Here is a 20,985-nt window from a genome sequence, read left to right on the forward strand (position 1 = left end):
AGAATGAAGCCTCCTTTTGTTTTGGGGCTTATTTTTTAATATAAAATTAAGGGTGCTGATTGGTGATTACTTTTGTCTGACGACAGTTCATTACAATGTACAGGAAGAGAATGTTAACCGTTAGAACTAACAAAGAAAGGGGAGAGTACAAAAATAAAGAAGGCTGGTGTTACAGCAGCTCCAAACAGCCTGATAAGGTGGTCTTCCTGAGGGCAAACACAAATCTAGCAGACCAGTTTTTTCCTGAGCTAACAGAGCTCTCTTGGAGCCTTACACAGAGGTTACACAGATCAGCATCCGTTCCCAAAGAATGCAAGCACTCGGATGAAAAGCAAGAATAATCAACGGACAGCTCATTAAATCTGTTCTGCAAAGGGAATTGTTTTATTGGAACCACTGCTTATCTTGTTAAGCAACAAACTATTACAGCCCACACTAGCTTTCAAACCCTCCTATACATCTATGGGGAGAAAAGAGGTTTCTCAGGGCTAGTACATATCCACAGATTAGCTTCTTTTGCTCCTGGATTTTGCAGAAGCATGCAAGTGCAGAAAAGCATCCCTGGAAAAGGTGGGTGTCTTGACAGGGCCAGCACCTGCAGCTCCTGCTTTGTATATAGGAATTCCCAGGTTCAATGCCTAGCTGCAGCCAGGAAGCACTGGAAAAGATGCCTGTCTGAAAAGAGACACTCTCATTCCATGTCAGATGGGTTTGGACTAAATATAAGGGCGCTTCCTGAGTTTCTGTTCATTTCCATGCCTCTTGTTCATTCACGGCCATCATTGTTTTGTCGAGGGTTCTTCTGAACATGGGTGTTTATTTTTAATTCCATCTCCCTGATCTTCCAGCATATTAATCATTTTCATTGCTTCTTTCTACAATTTTGTTGGCGCTACTCTTTTGTTCTTCTCAAAACACCGCAATTGAGTCATGATCCTTGGGCAATCATTTTCATGTGCATCATCTTCCTCTCTCATATTAAACAATCCAAGGAAGTTAAAATGTTGGCATATTCAAGGCAGACCAAATCAAGTGCTTTTTCACACACAATACATACTTAATGGAATGAGCTCCCACAAGATGTAGCGATGTCCACCAACTTGGATGGCTTTAAAGAAGGATTAGACAAATTCATGAAGGATAAGTCTATCAGTAGCTACTAGTCATGATAGTTATGTTCTACCAATACTGTTGGAGGCAGCATGCCTGCGGGGAATCACAAGTGGGGAGAGTGTTGTTGCGCTCAGGTTCTGCTTGCATGCTTCCCATAGGCATCTGGTTGGCCATTGTAAGAACAGGATGCTGGACTAGATGGGCCATTTGCCTGATCCAACAGGGCCCTTATGCTCTTACGATCAACTTTTCACCTTTAAAGAAAATGATTGGAATCCATATATGTCACAAGGGTGTCGTAGAACAGGGATGGTGCTGACTCAATAGCTAGTACAAGATACACTGAACTAACCTGCCATCAGAGTTCTCCTGCCATAAGAGATAAGGTGGAAGAGGAGGGCCTTTTCACCTTTGAACATCCTCCATGAAGAAGCTTAGCTGACTGAGAGGTTTTCATTCTACCAGGTGATTGATGATTTTGTATTTGCTGGTAGTTTCTGTTTTTCTACTCTTCTGTTTTATTGATTTTTAATATCTTATTGTCAGGGGACTGTCATCGGAATGGGGGAGGGAGGCAGGGGAATATCAAGAGCCTCCGAAGCTTCTGAGAAGCAGCTCCTCATCCGTCAGTGGAGAAAGCCACACCTCCAGTGGAGCGGGGGGGGGGGAGGGGGATAGCCGAGTGAAGGGAAGGCTCGAAGATGCTTTTGAGAGCCAAAGCGCCTCAGCTAGCCCAGCCGGCCAGGAGGCAAACACGTCACTTCCGTCACCCTGCTTGCACAGAGGGTTGAAATGTAAGGAGGGGAGGCGGAGTTTTGGGGTGTCCAAGTTCTTACTGGGGAGAAACCGGAAAGGGGCACTCCCGGAATCTGCAAGTGACCGAGACAGACATGAACTTTGGGTTTCTGCACTGAACATAGTTTGCACCAATAAAACCTGTAAAAGACAGGTCAGAGTCCTGCCTGGTTACTCACGAGCAACCAGCACCTGACACTTACATATTTTTATTCTTGTTTTGGAATTACAATCATATTGCAAAGTTCCCTGAGATCATTATTATTTTATTGCTATGGGTTTCTGGGTGCCTCAACTCCCCTAAATTCCTGGGCCTATTAGGTGTTTAAGTTTACTCAGTGCTTGGAATATTAAGATGGGCTGCCAGGCGGTGAATTTAGCAGTGTCAAAACACAGGCCAGCCTGATAGTGGCCGCTAAGTCATTAACAGGGATATGCCATCAGCTAAACTAAGACTACATGCCAGCCAGCAAATGGGTGAAGTCCCATTCTATGCTCTGGGAAGTAAGCATAAGACAATGCCAGTTTTTTGGGGGGGAGAAAGTTTTAGGATTGCAGTTGGGGATGGAGGAAAAATAGTTGCAGTCTGTTAAACACGGCAAGCTGAGGGATGGAGTCAGAGCACAATGTCGACTGACCGTTTGAAGCTGCAGGAATGGGAGAAACAGGATCCTCTTGGAGTGTAATGCTTTGAACACCCCTGCCATAGGCTCAGGTTGTAGATATGTGTAAATTAACCATATATCCTAAAGACAACATGGTCTCCATTGTGCCTTGTTTCCAAAGGAAACACAGACTCTGCGTAAGCTACTGGACCTCTGGAAACTGGTGCTGCTCAGAGACAGGAGAGGCGTGTAACATTATATAAATATATTATTATATAAATAGAAATATATGCAGTCTTTATATTGTTCCCATGTCATGGCTTTGCTGTCTCATAATTGGGACCACCTTGCCCACAAGGTGTGGATTTGTTTTAACTTTCTACATGGGCACAGAATGTGAGCTGCATAATAGGTAAAAATCAACAGGTGTCAATTTCCCTGGCATAGAGAGGCAGGCACTGGTGGAAACAGTTCACCTGTTGATTTCCACCAGTAACCTTTTTTTAAGTGTTTCTCCGTGAAAAGGCAGAAAGCTTATAATGTGAGTTCAAGTGTTACTAAGCCAATTGTTTCTTGGAGAGGGTCAGGCAAATACATCTGGCTCGTTTTCCTGTTTCTTTGTACAGTACTATTTGTGGTATTGCACTGGAAGATTTCAATACACACCTGCAAAAAATTGTTTCTCAGATCAAGATATGTTAAACTGTAAATTTTGTTTGCAACTTTCCTACAAAAGGTACTCGTGCTGAATAAATAGCCCACTTTAAATGGCAGTGTTGCTCTTTTTGATTGAAATGGGTTAGTAAGCAATTTTTAAAGGTCATTTTTACATTTTGGTTTGTTTTGAAATGTATTTGTAAACAAATTTAATGTCATTTACATAACTTGCAGTTGGTAATACAGGTGTCGGAAAGAGGTCCACATTTCACTCAAAGGGACTGGCTCCTATTGCTTTATATCTTCCCCAGCGCACAGGTGCAGCCTTGAGTTTTTGCAACAAAATAAAAGTGTGTCTGTGGTATTATCATATTTTTTAGGGAAACTGTGACCTGCTAAAATGAAAGGTTTACTTCTCCTATATGTATGATAGAAAATCTGGGAAATGGAAATCTACACAGAGAGTTTTGATATACAGTCCATTCAGGAGGATCTCCTAGGCAAGCCCAGTTGAAATCACTGGGAGTGCTGCAAGAGTATGATGGCGTTTTTGTAAATTTTCCATGCCTTTCAACAGGGCTTGCTCAGAAGGCCTTTACAATGGATTATGTAAGTGGTTCTCAAATGGTATGTGGCAGACCACACTGGTGTGGCAGGAGAGGGTGGCAATTGAGGGAAAATCCAAGGGCAAGCAAAGAAACAAGGAAACATTTCAGTATAGTATAGTATAGTATAGTATAGTATAGTATAGTATAGTATTTATTTGCAGAATATGGATAGATACATTTTCAAAACGAGAGCAAGAGCATCAGGTGATATTGAGGACAATCCTAGTTGTGATGCAGAATTGCTGTTCGAACTGCACTGGATAATAGCATTAGCTATTCTTCTACAGGGATTTTAAACTCTGACAAATATGAAAGATCAGACAAGAGAAAGGCTTATTTGTGTTGATGAGGAGAGGGGGGTTTGTTTGTCTCAAATTAGACCTAATATAAATGAGATTACCCAGCAAAAGCAAGCTCATGCCTCTCATTGAGTTTGTGTACATCCTTAAGTTACATATGTAAGAGACTCATCGATAATTATATTTTGGGGGTGATTCATGTTGCATTGTTTTAAACTTTCTGGATGTCCCATGATCATATTATAACGTAGTTGTGTTCTATGTTATAAATCAAGCACTGCTAGGAGTTGTTTCTTTTCCCCCCCCAGTGTATTTCTTACCAATAAGTGTGTGCGAGCAAATTTTTGTTCTGAAAGTGTGGTCCAGAAAAAACGTTTGAGAACCAATGGATTATGTCTTTGGAGTAAGATTGTTGTTGTTGTTGTTTAATCATTTAGTCATGTCTGACTCTTCGTGACCCCATGGACCAGAGCGCGCCAGGCACTCCTGTCTTCCACTGCCTCCCGCAGTTTGGTCAGACTCATGTTTGTAGCTTCGAAAACACTGTCCAACCATCTCGTCCTCTGTCATCTCCTTCTCCTTGTGCCCTCCATCTTTCCCAACATCAGGGTCTTTTCCAGGGAGTCTTCTCTTCTCATGAGGTGGCCAAAGTATTGGAGCCTCAGCTTCACGATCTGTCCTTCCAGTGAGCACTCAGGGCTGATTTCCTTAAGAATGGATACGTTTGATCTTCTTGCAGTCCATGGGACTCTCAAGAGTCTCCTCCAGCACCATAATTCAAAAGCATCAATTCTTCGGCGATCAGCCTTCTTTATGATCCAGCTCTCACTTCCATACATCACTACTGGGAAAACCATAGCTTTTACTATACAGACCTTTGTTGGCAAGGTGATGTTTCTGCTTTTTAAGATGCTGTCTAGGTTTGTCATTGCCTTTCTCCCAAGAAGCAGGCATCTTTTAATTTCGTGGCTGCTGTCACCATCTGCAGTGATCATGGAGCCCAAGAAAGTAAAATCTCTCACTGCCTCCATTACTATTTATTAGCTTCCATGCCTCTGAACTGAACAGTAGCCTGTCCTATAGACTTTAGAAGACCATAATACATATCAACCTGCCACAAACAGCTTCTCTTTATATGAATTTATGCAGATCAAGCTACAGATAAAGGACAATTTTTTTCTGGTCAGTTGACAACCCTATTTTGTGGTGTCCTCCCAGCCACACTGAATCATTCACATGTTTTCAGGCACTCCCACTGAGTCTTAGGCTGAAATCCTATACTCACAACCCTGGGAATATGTTCCACTGAACTCAATAGGATTTACTTCCGAGGAGATTATATATATATATATAGAGAGAGAGAGAGAGAGAGAGGATTGCACTGCCAGTTTCCACTGGGGACATCAGACGTCTGTTCCACTGCTCTTCACAAGCACATCACCCCAAGAAGTTTACAAGGTTTGTGGTACAGTGGAGCTACATTCAAATTGCAATTCACTGTTATATATATTTAAAGGCCAAAAAACGAAAACAAAAAAAGGTGGGCCATAGTGCAACAGAGTTGCTGAGACTGACAGTGCCATCTGATATATGTCTACTGAGCTGTCCCACTGAATTCAATGAGGCTTAATCCCAGGTAAGTGGGTATAGTATTGCACTTTTAGGATGTGAGAAATGGGGCGCGTGGAGACATTTGAGTAAACGGAACTTAGTTACTGTATTTCTCCTTGCCTTAGTAAAGGAGATTTGAATCATTCCCCACCCCCACAGGAGGGGATGGCGATGAATTTAAAGCCCTGTGAGAGCCTGAGATAGTATTAGGGGTATTTGCATTGAGTTTCTCCCCATCTCCAAATTGACTATAATAATGGCGAGTTTATGAAAGGGAGAGACATATTTAAATGAATGAGACAAGAAAAGAAAGGGCGGGGGGAGAGAAGAAAAACCATCTGGATCTCAGTCACCTTCCAGCTCTGAACACATTTGTGCCACCAGTTCCTAAATGCACAAATTATGCAGCCATTTCACGGGACACTTAGGACTCAATTTGCAACGCGGCAGTGGGGGGAAATTGGGCACATAATTCCCCCTGAACAATAACAGGGAGTCGCGTGGTTAATTTAACTCAAAGCCTGTAGCCAGTTTGCACTCCATCAGAGAACACCGCGGCAGGCGCATTCCAGTGCACGACCATGAAGCAGGCATCCGGATTGACATGCACCCGTCTCCATGTCCAGATTGGAACCAGAAGAAAGTCAGCGTAAGATTGTGTGTCTGCACGGGAAAGCATAGACCACTGCTTAAGAGAGACATTGCCCGGGATTTAAGAACAGCATAAGATGTTCCTGATGGGCTGCAGGCTTCCTGTAGGCCCACATGATACATCCATCAAGGGGGGGGGGGGCGTGTGAGAGAGAGAGAGAGAGAGAGAGAGAGCCAGCCTCTCCTTATGTGTCATGGAAGGATTGTGAAATAAATACATACATATTTCAGCGAGTTTTTATACCGTGAGGGTGGGCCTCTTGGATATATAATCTTGACCAAACCCAAAATGCACCAGGACAACAGGATAAACAAGGAAGGGAAGCAACAGGCCTTGACAGCCATGTTCTGGAGTAAAAATTGGATGGAAATTTGCCCATGTGGTCCCCTGTTTTCCTTTCCAAGACAGTGGCTAGGCAAGGTCAGTTGCACGTATGCACACACACTCATACAAAACTCCTCCTCACACCATAGGAATCCAGCAGCTGGGAGCACAGTGGCAGCAGGCTGTTCTCATTACAGACCAATGAGGCTGTTTACTCACCCAGCTGGAGATGGTTAGAGAGTGATAAATAATGAAAGAGAAAACATGATTTTCCCCTCTGTGGTTTCTACTTGTGTAACCATATGTCACAGCTCAATACGTCGGCATTTTTTTAAATTCTTTTTTTCAGGAAACAGTTGGTTTTTTCCCATTCTGTGGCTACTTTTTCTCTCTCCCCCCTTTTCATTTTTTGGTTCAGTGGCAAACGTTTTCTAGGTTTGGATTTCCTTAAGCTCAGGCTTCTGTCTGCTTCAGGAGTTTACTTGTCCCCGTGACAACAATCTTTCAGTAAACATCTTTTTAAAAAATTATTCTGAGAGTTCTCTCTAGTGATGTGGCTGAAAAACAAAGTACCCCAAGCCCATATGTGACGGGCATATTATACAGATAGAATTGCTTACTCCCCCTGCCCCTGACGGTGCTCGGTGTTTCTAACAGCTGCGTTACAGGAAGAAATTCAACAGATGTTGCTTTCCCAAGTATAAGAGAAGTAGTGAGGATGGAAGGCTGTACCTGTTGAATTTCTTCCTGTAGCACATGTTTTAGAAGCATAGGCTCCCTGTCAATAAAACTGCTGACAATCCTAACGGCAAATAGCAGGGTTCCTCTGCCAGCAACAGATACCTGTTTTTAAGCAGTACAGCTCCATTGAGCTATTTCAAATTAATACCAGTTGGGAAACTGCTTTGCTCCTATGCTTTGAACAGCTAGCTGTCAGGGGTGCAACATCCATTGGGGCTTTTGCACTAAACCACAAATAATCTGCCCTTCCTTAAAAAAACAAAAACTTTAAAAAATACTTTGCCCATGGGATGGTCGGATGACCTTCAAAGCACAGGTCACATCCATACCACACATTTAAAGCACTATTATACCACCTAACAGTCATCATGGAGAGTCCAGGGAACTGAAGTTTGCCAAGGGCACTGACTTCACAGAACTACAGTTCTCAGCACCCTTAAAAGCTACAGTCTCCATGTTTCTCATTGACTGTTAAAGGTCTATGGTGACGGTGTGGCCACAGTGTTTGTGAGAGCCCAGCCACACACTGTCTTACTATGTCTGGAGACAAGTTTGTGTCACGGGCCTGTGCCCCAATTCTAGCCCCACCCCTACTGAAGTTCAGCAGATTCCGTATATGTTTCCTGTTAATCAAGCAGCTGTAAAAAGCAACTGAACCATACCAGAAACAAAAGTTGGCAATCCTGATCTCACAGCAGTGGAGATGGGGAAATGATGTCCCCTCAGAATATCTGCTTCCCATAACAGCCTGTTTTCACATTGTTTCATGATAAAATTGTCCTGAAACAGCTTTCTGTATCTCTGTGTCCAGGAATCCTTTCATCAGATCTGCTGACCTATACGCAGTTCACCTCAGGCAAGGGTCCAGTTTCAGTTGCTTAATATATAATCACGTCTTGCAGTTGGTGTTGGATATGACACCTAATCTGTGTAACTACAATTCAGGAGCCTGTGTTGTGTTTGAATTACATCCATTAACTTTAGCAAACACACCCCCTCACAGAGTTGATCGAATTTTAAAATTTATGAAAAAAAACACCTCTCTGGAGACTTCGTGAACGTTATTGCAGGAGTGTCTGAACAGCACGTAACCCACACACCCCTCACTCACTCGGCTCATACAAACACATGCATGCACAGCTAGCATTTCAATTACATTGTTTCCCCATCTACTAAGTTCTCTTCTGTTATAAATCTCCCACTATTTCAAGATATATATCGCCTTTATTTTAAAGCCACAATATATCAGTACCATATGAAACCAGAGGCAGATCAAGTGTTTGATCAGTCCAGAAGATATTCAACATGGAAGTCAAACAGGGTCAAAATGGTGTTAGGCTATATACGATTGTGTTGATAAGTCTTTCTTATTCCCCATCACTCATTTCTGGTCAATTAAAGCAGGGGATAATAAATCCACTCCAATTAAGATAACGTCTGGTATGTGCAACTCCGTGAGAATCAGTTTGTTCAACCCAGAATGAAGTTTCACAGTACAGCAGACGAAAAATCCTGCCTGTATCATCATACAGTCCAAAGAGTAAATGAAATATACTCAGAGTCGCAAAGTGATTTCATGCTCTTTATTCAGCTCATAGTGGTGAGGAGGAATGAATGTCCCCTCACAGTATCTGCTTTATATACATTATTTACACAATGGGCTGCACATGATTGGCTAATTCTGGAATTCTACTGTAAGCCAATCAGGTTGTGGATTCACTTCTATCTGGAGCAGGATTGGGTGGTTCCTGCCAACCAATCATACTGCTGCATTGTTCTAGGACCAATCAGACTGCTGCATTCTGAATCCTATTGTTCTAGGACCAATCAGACTGCTGCCTTTTGGATCCTATTGTTCTAGGACCAATCAGACTGCTACAGTTTGGATCCTATTCAACTCAGTACATAACACCCCTCCCCTCTAAGTTCCAGTCCTGCCCGGGAGGTCGCATTCATAGTCCTCAAGGTATGCCGGCGGCCTACGTGTGCGTTGTGGCCTGGGGTGTTCCCTGGTCCGGGCTCCGGGTTCTGGCTCGTGTTCCAAGGATGCTGGCTGTGATGCGGCTGTTTGGTCTGGTGCAACCGGCTCGCTCAGTCGTGGTTCTGGTTCCGGTGTCCTTTCGGCCTCACGGGTCCTCTCTGTATTTACTGATTCTGCCTCTCCTGCTGGCCCCTCCTGCTCTATGGGCCTCACTGCCCCGCTGTTCCCTTGGGACTCCTCTGACCTGTCCTCCTCCTGGTTTTCTCCCGGGAATCGTCGCCGTATCTGGTCGCAGTGGCGGCGCCAGCATTGCCCCCCATCCGTTAGCACCTCGTACGACACGGGGCCAGTGACCCTGGTGATTGTGGCGGGTACCCATGCTGGGCCTGCCCCAAAATTCTTTGCGTACACTGGGTCCTGGGCCTCGAAGGTCCGGGGGTTCCTGCCTTCCCCCACCACTACCTCATCCTGAGCTCTATCGGGGTGAAGGCGGTCCAATCTGATTGCAAGGCGCCGACCCATTAGTAGTTCAGCGGGGCTCCGGCCAGTCGTTGAGCTGGGGGTGCTGTGCTGTGCTAGAAGGAATGTGGCAAGGCGGTACTCCCAGTCCCCTTGCGTCATGCGGCGAAGGGTGTCCTTGGTGGTCCGCACCATGCGTTCTGCTTGGCCATTGGTGGCAGGGTGGAACGGCGCCGAACGGATGTGGCGGATGGCGTTCTGCGCTGTGAAGGTTTGGAATTCTCCTGACGTAAATGCAGTCCCGTTGTCAGAGACGAGAGTGTCAGGGAGCCCGTGGGTTGCAAACAGCCTGCGTAGTACCCGGATGGCTGCGGACGTGGAAGTGGACGGTACCAGTGCGACTTCCAGCCATTTGGTGTAGGAGTCCACCACTATGAAGAATGTTTTCCCCTGAAAGGGGCCAGCGAAATCCACATGCAGGCGTGACCATGGTGCTCGGGCGGACTCCCAGGACTGGACTGGGGCCCTTGGGGGATCTGGGCGGGATTCTTGGCAGGCCTGGCAGTGTTTGACCCAGGCCTCTATCTCTCCATCGATCCCCGGCCACCACACATAACTCCTGGCAAGGGCCTTCATTCTTACTACCCCTGGATGTGTCTCGTGTAGGGCTGTGAGGACCCTTTTGCAGAGGGGCTGGGGAACAACGACTCTGCTTCCCCATAACAGGCACCCCTTGTGGGCCGACAGTTCATGTTTGCGGGTTGTGTAGCCGGCGAATTCTGGCCCGGGGCTGCTGCTGGGCCATCCCCTCCACACCCAGTCCAGGACCCGGGAGATGACCCTATCTTTCTTGGAATGGTGTGCAACTTCTTGTGCCTGAATGGGGCGGTCGGGAAGCAGCTCCAGGCTCATAACCTCTTGTGCAGGTGCTGGGTCAGGGCCTGTTTCCGGTAGTGGTAGCCTGCTGAGGGCGTCCGCATGGCCCATCGCCTTCCCAGGTCGGTGAATCAGTGCATACTGGTAGCTGGCAAGGAAAATTGACCACCTGAGGACGCGAGGAGACAGCACTTGGGGGGTCTGCTTTTCGGGGGCAAACAAGCCAAGCAACGGCTTGTGGTCAGTCACCACGGTGAAGGGCCGCCCGTACAAGAAATCATGGAATTTTTTTACTCCCTTTACGATTGCCAGACCCTCCTTGTCGATTTGCGAGTAGTTCCGCTCGGTTGTGTTGAGTGTCTGGGAAAAGTACGCCACCGGTACCTCTCTTCCATCCGGGAGTTGGTGCCCCAGGACAGCTCCAATGCCATAGGGTGAGGCGTCGCATGCTAGCACCACCGGCAGCCTCTCGTCGAAGTGTGCCAAGACCGAGTTTGAGACAAGCAAGTCCTTGACTGCCTGGAATGCGGCCTCCTGGCGCTGGCCCCACACCCAAGGGGCCCGCTTGTCCAGGAGTCTGTGTAGGGGCTCCGCTACCGCCGCCTTGTGGGGAAGGAAGGAATGGTAAAAGTTCAATAGTCCCAAGAAGGCCTGAAGTTCAGTCTTGCTCTTGGGCGCTGGGGCATCACAAATGGCCCGTACCTTGTCCCCAGTCGGGTGGACCCCTTCTGCGTCCACCATAAATCCCAGAAAGTCCACCTGAGGCACTCCTAGTAGACATTTTTCCCGCTTCACCTTGAGACCCGCCGTCTGGAAACGGTGCAGAACGGTGCGGAGGCGGTCCTCAAACTCCTCTGGTGTGGGGCCGGCAATCAACACATCATCGAAGAAGGGGGTGACGCCAGGAATCCCTTTAAGGAGAGAGTCCATTATATTCTGGAATATGCCTGGTGCCACGCTGACACCGAATTGCAGCCGCTTTACCCTGAACGCTCCTCTGTGCGTCACAATCGTCTGTGCCTCTGCTGTGGCCTCATCTACTGGCAGCTGTTGATATGCTTGGGCCAAGTCCAGCTTGCCAAAAATTTTCGACCCAGCCAGGGTGGCAAGGACATGGCTGACCACTGGCACTGGGTATGCGTGGGCCGTGAGGGCCTTGTTTATGGTACATTTGTAGTCTGCGCAGATGCGGACCGAACCATTAGGCTTGACGGGTGTGACGATTGGGGTTTCCCAGGGAGCATTAGGCACCGGCTCCAGCACTCCTTGCTCTACGAGTCGGTCCAATTCCTCGTCTATACGGGGTTTCAAGGCGAACGGGACCCGGCGGGCCTTGAGCCTGACCGGTCGTACTGCGGGGTCAAGCTGTAGCGCAATGGGGGGGCCCGTATACTGTCCCAATTTCCCATCGAAAACCCCTGGAAATTCCTTGCATATGGCGTCCACGTCCACTTGTAAGCTAGTGTGGTTCACCCCGGTGACAGCTAGCCCCAGTGGTCCAAACCATGCCAATCCCAGTAAGCTAATGTAGGGGCCCTTGACCACAAGCAAGTCCAGTTGCCGCGTCCGCCCTCGGTATTGCACCCTGAAGGTCCCCACCCCCATTGTGGGGACCTTACGTTTCTGGAAGTCCCGGAGGGTGAATGGGGCCGGCCTGAGTTTGGGACCCCCAGTGGGACACAGTTTCCTTAAGGTCCTTGCCGAGATTATGGATAGAGTTGAACCCGTGTCAAGCTCCATGCGGCATGGGGCCCCCTCTATCTGTACCTCTACATAAATTTTCTCTACGTTGGGGTGGGGCAACTGGTATACCTGGAAGTCCGTGAGCTCCGTCGAGTTGCCTTGGTGCGTTGGGCCCCGGGACCTGGGGCTCTTGGATTGGTCATCTGATGCCTGGTGTCGGGTGGGCCGAGCCCGACACACCCGGGCGATGTGTCCCGATTTTCTGCACTGCCTGCACTCTGCGTTGCGGAAACGGCAGGTCCTCCTCTCGTGACTCTCCCCGCAGCTTGCGCAGTTCCCTCCTTCTCGTCGAGGCAGCTGTGGTCTGTGCGCTGCTTGAGTGCGCTGCTGTACTCGGTGCACCTCCTCCCTGTCGGATCCTGAGTCGTCGGTGAGGTCTTCATGGTGGACCCTCGGTTGGGATGGCAGGCTCGGCCGTGCCTCTTGGGTCGACCTCTCGGCAGCTTCTGTTGCCAGGGCCTCCTCCAGAGCGACCTGGAACGTTAGGTCCTTCTTAGCGTAGAGGCGTCGTTGCAGCTTCTCATCCTTCAGGCCACCGACGAGGCGGTCACGAAGCATGTTCTCCAGCTCTGAGAAGTTGCAGAACCGGGCGGCTTGGCGGAGAGAGGTCACAAACCCAGTTATGGTTTCCCCAGGGGCTTGCCGCTTTGCGTAGAAGGCATTTCGACGAGCCACCACTGAGGGCTGCGGCGAAAAGTGCCCCTTCAGCTGTTCCATTATTGTTTTGTATGGAACAGTAGCGACGTCTTCAGGCGCAAGGAGAGCCCGGGCGATTTCAAACGTCTCCTCTCCGCAGACGCTGAAGAATATCGCCCTCTTCTTGGCGTCTTCTTCGTCGGTGACCCCTTTGGCTTCTAGGAGGAAGGTGAAACGGGAGGCGTACGCTTCCCAGTCTCCAGATGCTGGGTTGAATGGCGAGAAGCTGCTGTTGGCTGCCATTCTGAGTTCCTTGTGCCCCGGAGCTGAAGCCTGGATACACGGTGCGAGGCAGCGGTGCGGCAGTTGGCGGTGCTGCGGTGCTGTGTGTGGCAGTCAGCTCAGCGGGATCCCACCTTCGTCGCCAGTGAAATATACTCAGAGTCGCAAAGTGATTTCATGCTCTTTATTCAGCTCATAGTGGTGAGGAGGAATGAATGTCCCCTCACAGTATCTGCTTTATATACATTATTTACACAATGGGCTGCACATGATTGGCTAATTCTGGAATTCTACTGTAAGCCAATCAGGTTGTGGATTCACTTCTATCTGGAGCAGGATTGGGTGGTTCCTGCCAACCAATCATACTGCTGCATTGTTCTAGGACCAATCAGACTGCTGCATTCTGAATCCTATTGTTCTAGGACCAATCAGACTGCTGCCTTTTGGATCCTATTGTTCTAGGACCAATCAGACTGCTACAGTTTGGATCCTATTCAACTCAGTACATAACAGTAAAGGTCCTCCATTTGCATCCCCAGTTTTTGCAGCTCACCAGATATGTGTGGGTCGGAGGACTAATATGTGTAATGCATAGAACTCAGGAGAGGGATGTAGCCAATCAGTTACCACTAACATTGTGTGTATCTCAGAATATTGTGCACATAAAATCTAGGGATTGTGGTGTTGGACCAAGAAATCACCTTCCTAAAGATCTCAATCTCTCCCTTCCTTCCCAAGTGTATAGCCCTTGTAGCTGCAAATATTTCTTGCCTCTCTCCATGATTCATTTATTTCATAAAATTTATACACCACTTGATTGTAAAAAAAACCCTCAAACACTCTCTGAAACACAGAATAAACTGCAAAATTACAGTATGCTATTATTATCCACCACCTTTCCTCTCAGGATAGCCCAGGGTGACAAACATTACAAATATCATTAAAACAAATTAAACCCACAATATATAATATCATATACAATACAACAGTCTGCATCATCTGTATGCCACTCCTTTTGCTGTTCAAAGATGCTGGAACAAAAGGTGTTAAGGTGCCACCTGAACTAAAATACAGTTGGGGTCAGCCGGATCTCAAGAGAGAGAGAGACTCGGTGCCACCACTGAGAAGACCCTGCCTTATGTAGTAGTCTCCCAGGCCATATTTCCCAGGGATGTTACTATACTTCATCTGCATGATTTCTATGCACAGCTTTTATTGGCACAGACCTTGAGCTGTACATTGCGGCAGAAAAATGATATGTGTTTCTTAAATACAGAATACTCAGTCCTGGCTATTACTTCCAATCACAGCCAATGTATTCCAAAGTGCAATCTGAGTAAAAATTCCTATCCAGTCAAAGAGTTATAGCTCTCATTAAATACGTTTGTATTAACGGGAAATAAATGAGCAAGCATTTGTATAGCACATTTGTGCCCACATGCATTGTCTTATTGTCCTTAAAACCTCCCTGTAAGGTGAGCAGTATGATACACATATTGGTGCAGGGTGAAGAGGATGAGGCCAGGAGGAAGCTTGGGCTGCCTAATAAATTCATGGCAGAGGTGAAACTCAAAACAAGGGACTCCTTAGCCTGCAACCTGAACTTCACTTACTTAGAACAGAGTAAGCCCCGCTGAATTCAATGTGACTTGTAGGCATGGTTAGGACTGCAGCCTGAATCACTTAATCACTATGCTGCATTGCCTTGTCTACCCACTTCCACATCAAATAACAGCTATGGGCAGGATACATAGAAGAAATACATACATGGCCTCATTTGATCTCCACTCACACAGCAACATGGCCCCTGCACTTTGCCAAGTTGCGCTCTTGATCCACCATTCTGAGAAGGGTGGTTTGAGAGCCCAACGTAGCAAAGCATGGGAAGCCATGTTGCATGAGTCACGGAGAAGCACCACCTTCCCATCCCTTAGTTCCGAGGCTCTAAAGCACCAGTACATGCTGCCTCCCACTACTTTGAGAGCCAGTGTGGCGTAGTGGTTAGAGCAGTAGACTCATAATCTGGTGAACCGGGTTCGCTTCCCTGCTCCTCCACATGCAGCTGCTGGGTGACCTTGGGCTAGTCACACTTTTCTGAAGTCTCCCAGCCTCACTCACCTCACAGAGTGTTTGTTGTGGGGAAGGAAGGGAAAGGAGATTGTTAGCCGCTTTCAGACTCCTTCGGGTAGCAATAAAGCGGGATATCAAATCCAAACTCTTGGTGTTTGCCTGGAGAAGCAATACAACGCCACTGTGGCCAGAGAACTGGCTCTAGGAAGTAGTAAGGGGAAGATTAGGAGGGGAGGGGAAGAGCTTTCAGAGAGAGAAAGACCAAGGGAGGGAGGGAGGAGTTGGAGTTCTCTGGCCTTCTGCACTCCAACACCTTCAGCAGCCCAATTTTTCAAACATTTTGCTTTTTAATAACAAGAGATCCCTTTGGTTTTTACAGTCTTATGGGTCATATACCTACTTGTCACTCCAGAGAAGAACTGGAGCTATCTGCTGAGTTTTGTATTGTCCAACTTCTGCCTTCCCTACCTGGCCATCCTACTGTTACCCATCCTACCGGCATGTAAAATAAGGCATTAAAACATGTATGCTAAACAAATAACCCTGTGCAAAGCAGCCCATATATTTCAAGATGTGGTCATTTCATTCTTCAGTGAAGCTCTATTTTAAGTACTTCCATTTGTGTACAAGATGATATGTTCATACTCCCATGATGATATATATAGTTCCCAATGAAGATGGATGTTTAATTAGAGGATTGATTGATGCCAACTGCTATCTGGCTGGATCTGAACCAGTGATTTGGAAAACGAAAAGCTCCACTAGTCCATTGCCAAAGCACTGAACTAGCCGAGCCTTAATCACATGTGCCCAATAAACCCTTTTAAGGACCAACTTCTTGGACTTGAGAAGAATGACACCATCACTACATTACATTACATTAGGGCTATGTTTGCCCTCTGAACAAAGTGTGTGAGTAGCACAGAAGCAAAGGGCGTTCTGGTGTGTCTGTTACCTTCAACAGGAGTTCTGCATATGTATTAAGAGGATAATAAAAAGAAGCTTTGGTGGGCTGTGGTGTGGGGAGCACAGGGGACACTTGTCACTAGATCAAGACAAAACCATCACAATCAGAGCAAAGCAGGACAGACAGTATGTCTGATAACAACTGTCAGTGAGGTTTTTTGATTGCATGTGTCACAAGTATTCTCTGCACGCTCATGCTTCACAGAAAACCTTTCAAGGTTCTATATCTCAGGGAGCAAATCCTCACCGCATGCTGGGATCTATGAGTACCACTGTACTACTGAGCTGAACATCATAACAGCTAACTGCTTTGAGTTTTCCCATACTTGCTTCTGTAATGGAGTTTGCAGATCCTACCAGAACTTGTCACACAGAGGAAGAAGAAGAAATAGGCCACTGAATCTGGGGGAAAGGATTAAGTGCCACAGGGCTTAGGTGTACCCAAAATGTTCCCAGTCACAGAGAACCAGTGATTAGTCTAGTTTAACCAAAATGCTATTCACATACAGACCCAGTTCTGAGAAGAGTTCTAACAGGAGGCCTTGCCAATGCAGTCCTACACAGGTTCCTCTTCATCCTGGAGAAGAGTGACTAGTGGGGTGCCACAGGGTTCTGTCTTGGGCCCGGTCTTATTCAACATCTTTATCAACGACTTGGATGATGGACTCAAGGGCATCCTGATCAAATCTGCAGATGACACCAAACTGGGAGGGGTGGCTAACACCCCAGAGGACAGGATCACACTTCAAAACGACCTTGACAGATTAGAGAACTGGGCCAAAACAAACAAGATGAATTTTAACAGGGAGAAATGTAAAGTATTGCACTTGGGCAAAAAAAAAATGAGAGGCACAAATACAAGATGGGTGACACCTGGCTTGAGAGCAGTACATGTGAAAAGGATCTAGGAGTCTTGGTTGACCACAAACTTGACATGAGCCAACAGTGTGACGCGGCAGCTAAAAAAGCCAATGCAATTCTGGGCTGCATCAATAGGAGTATAGCATCTAGATCAAGGGAAGTAATAGTGCCACTGTATTCTGCTCTGGTCAGACCTCACCTGGAGTACTGTGTCCAGTTCTGGGCACCACAGTTCAAGAAGGACACTGATAAACTGGAACGTGTCCAGAGGAGGGCAACCAAAATGGTCAAAGGCCTGGAAACGATGCCTTATGAGGAACGGCTAAGGGAGCTGGGCATATTTAGCCTGGAGAAGAGGAGGTTAAGGGGTGATATGATAGCCATGTTCAAATATATAAAAGGATGTCACATAGAGGAGGGAGAAAGGTTGTTTTCTGCTGCTCCAGAGAAGCGGACACGGAGCAATGGATTCAAACTACAAGAAAGAAGATTCCACCTAAACATTAGGAAGAACTTCCTGACAGTAAGAGCTGTTCGACAGTGGAATTTGCTGCCAAGGAGTGTGGTGGAGTCTCCTTCTTTGGAGGTCTTTAAGCAGAGGCTTGACAACCATATGTCAGGAGTGCTCTGATGGTGTTTCCTGCTTGGCAGGGGGTTGGACTCAGTGGCCCTTGTGGTCTCTTCCAACTCTATGATTCTATGATTCTATGATTCTATGATTCTAGGTACATGCAGGTAAGTATATATAGGACTTCATTTTAAAGTAACTAGTGCCTAAACCTAGAGATGCTGTCACTATCACATATTTTAGTCAAGGTAAGGAAGATGCCTAGTTACAGAAATACAGGAGCACCTGGAAGAGTCAACAAGTCTATAAATCACCTTCCTGTCATGCCTAACAGGACTTTACAATAACAGAGTCCATGTCTAAAGATTATCAGTAGCTTTAAACCAAGTAGCAGATGCTTACGTGGGCCAGGTAATTCTGACTGCCCATCCCATTCTTCCTGTTTCTTTAATCTTTGGCTGGAACAGGTCAGGTGGGGCACACAGACAAGATGAATGCAGTCTGGTTCATCACATGCACAGAGTGAGGAGATGTCTGTATATGATACAACATATTTCTATACCTATATTATAGTCGCCAGTAGATAAAACGTAAGAACAGAGGGCTATCACGGGAATAATTCACAAGCTGAATGGCTCTGTCTGATCTGCATATTTACGTATCATTTTGTGTCTTCTAGAATACCATTGTTCAGATTCTTGTGTGAGATGAGCATTTATGACCACTTAGCCATGTTCTAAATAAGGCTGCATCTGCACTACCCACATTTCTGATGCAGCCAGAAAAGCAACTGAGATACAAATTGTGCCTTATTTCAAGGACAGTTAGATGCATGACAATCTGGCGGTGTTGAGCACCACTCTTGAAATCATGCAGACAACTGAGCAGTCATCATGCCAGCCTGCTAGATGACCACCACATTGCATGGTGCAGCTCTTAAGGGACAGTGGCATGCAGATAATTCAACCGATGACCAATGGGTCATATATTAACTACCCCTGACTAACAAACAACAGCAGCAGCAATCACCATGCATATATCTCTTCTCCTATTTATTTATTATTAAAAGGCGCTACAACATCACCCGCAGTGAAATGAAAGAGACAGAGCTCCAATTCTTTGGCCTCTGTACAGCTTTCCACACCTACCACCACGCACTGTTTGGTCAATGTACATTCATCTATGTTCTGTTCAACCACATATGACCTTTACTTCCGTGCTATTCCTTTCAGAGTAAAACTGATTTAGAGCAGAAATTAGTTCAAAAACAGAAGACTGAGTGGACAAGGGTGCAAAGAAATTGGAAAACAATGTGTAAAAATATTCATTTTGTTTTAAGGCTTAGCTAGAATGTTTACCAGGGAGTTTTCATGTTCAGCTTGGCTGGCTTTTATTGAGAAAATCTGCTTAGCCTATGAGCCTGGTACTTTTTTGTAATTAGAAAGGCTTTTGACTTTCAGTTTCCAAACAAGCATGCTTTCAGCTCTCCAATATATTTCTCCTGGGTCTCAAAACCAACTGTCGATGATGCCATTGCTGCCCACACCCAACCAATTGTGTACATCTATGAAAACATTCCCTGAATGAAAGATTCTCTTTCCACTACCCCAAGCAAATAATTGCTTCAGAAGAGGGATTTTCTTCTACTAGACTGATTCTGAGAGGGAAGGGTTAAATTTCCTCTCTAAACCAGCTCCACTCCCAATAATTCACAGACCCTCCCCCACAAGAAGATTTCATTTGCATTTTTAAAACCTACATGTTAAATGCAAAGACACACTTAACATCATGCCCAGTTTGGCCCTCATGGGTGATTCATGTTCTGTATCTCTAACAGGGGTCAGCAACCTTTTTCAGCTGTGGGCTGGTCCACCATCCCTCAGACCATGTGGTGAGCTGGACTATATTTGGGGGTGGGGGAGAGAACAAATTCCTATGTCCCACAAATTACCCAGAGATACATTTTAAATAAAAACACAGGTTCTATTCATGTAAAAACACGCTGATTCCTGGACCGTCCGTGGGCTGGACTAAGAAGGCGATTGAACCGCATCCGGCCCCCAGGCCTTAGGTTGCCTACCCCTGATCTATAACATACCCTCCAACATTTCTCCAGTGAAAATAGGGACATCCTATCCATACTCTCCAACATTTATCCAATAGGGATGTCCAGTGCTATTTTTCTAGAAAAAGAGGTGCTGGAACTCACTCTGAACACCTCCCTTGTTCTCTTAGAATGGCAATGGTGCATAACTGAGAACTGAGTTCTGAGGGCTGGGGAAAAGCCCTGGGGACGGTCTGCTCCATACCCTAAATCATTTCTCCAATGAAAAAATGAATGTCCTAAGGAAAAGTGGGACATTCCGGGATCAAATCAGAAACCGGGATGGCTTCTGTAAATCTGGGACTGTCCCTGGAAAAGAGGGACACTTGGAGGGTCTGCTATAAGCCACTGCACAGCTATTGAAAGAGCAACCAGGGTCTCTTGTCTAGTGCATAGAAGTGGCTAGGGAAGACTCAAATACAGCAGCAGCCAGCAGTATCAATGTTATTCTATCAGCTTTAACTGTAGCATATGTTACTACCACAGGTGCACATATCGAGAAAGAAAAACCCTAGGCATAGTGAGAATGCCAGTTACATCCTCTTCTTCTCTCTTTATTATTATTATCCTCTGGTGACTGTTGGGAGTGGAATATGACAACTACACCAATTATAATCCAGAAATGGAGGAGCGTGGAAGCACTACAGCCCTCCTTTTAAACAATGGAGAAGAATGGGCAAAATACAAACAGTTTGACAAAATTTCCACACTTGCTTTTTAAACAGGAAGAGAGATGGGCATCTTCAGTCACTCAGTGGAAACTCCTTAGAGAACCCTAACCAGCTTCTGCTCTCTGCCACATGTCTATTGCATGCCCTCAAATATTTCGCACATGGGTGTTTCCTTTTATGAGTTTAACATGGGAAACAATGATCAAGCGCTGGCATTCCCACAGGACCATATAAAGCACAAAGCTGCTCTAACAGGGCAAGTGGTCATCATCATTTCAGTTAGTAGGTTGGGAAATTATTTTCTCCCTATTAAAAAAAAAAGAATGAAAGTGAAGGGGATTCAAACCATAAGACTGATTTTTG

The 20,985-nt window shown here is 46.2% G+C and overlaps 1 long non-coding RNA gene across 1 annotated transcript; it reads left to right on the forward strand.

Moving 5' to 3' along the window:
* The first annotated feature begins 1,453 nt into the window (after nt 1-1,453).
* Nucleotides 1,454-6,496, forward strand: LOC308479190. Its single transcript, XR_013987541.1, has 3 exons — nt 1,454-1,578; nt 5,594-5,713; nt 6,235-6,496. It is a non-coding gene; the product is annotated as an uncharacterized lncRNA (long non-coding RNA).
* Nucleotides 6,497-20,985: the final 14,489 nt, after the last annotated feature.

This window comes from Podarcis pityusensis, assembly GCF_964106645.2.
Source record: "Podarcis pityusensis genome assembly, chromosome: 6".
Classification (NCBI taxonomy): domain Eukaryota; kingdom Metazoa; phylum Chordata; class Lepidosauria; order Squamata; family Lacertidae; genus Podarcis; species Podarcis pityusensis.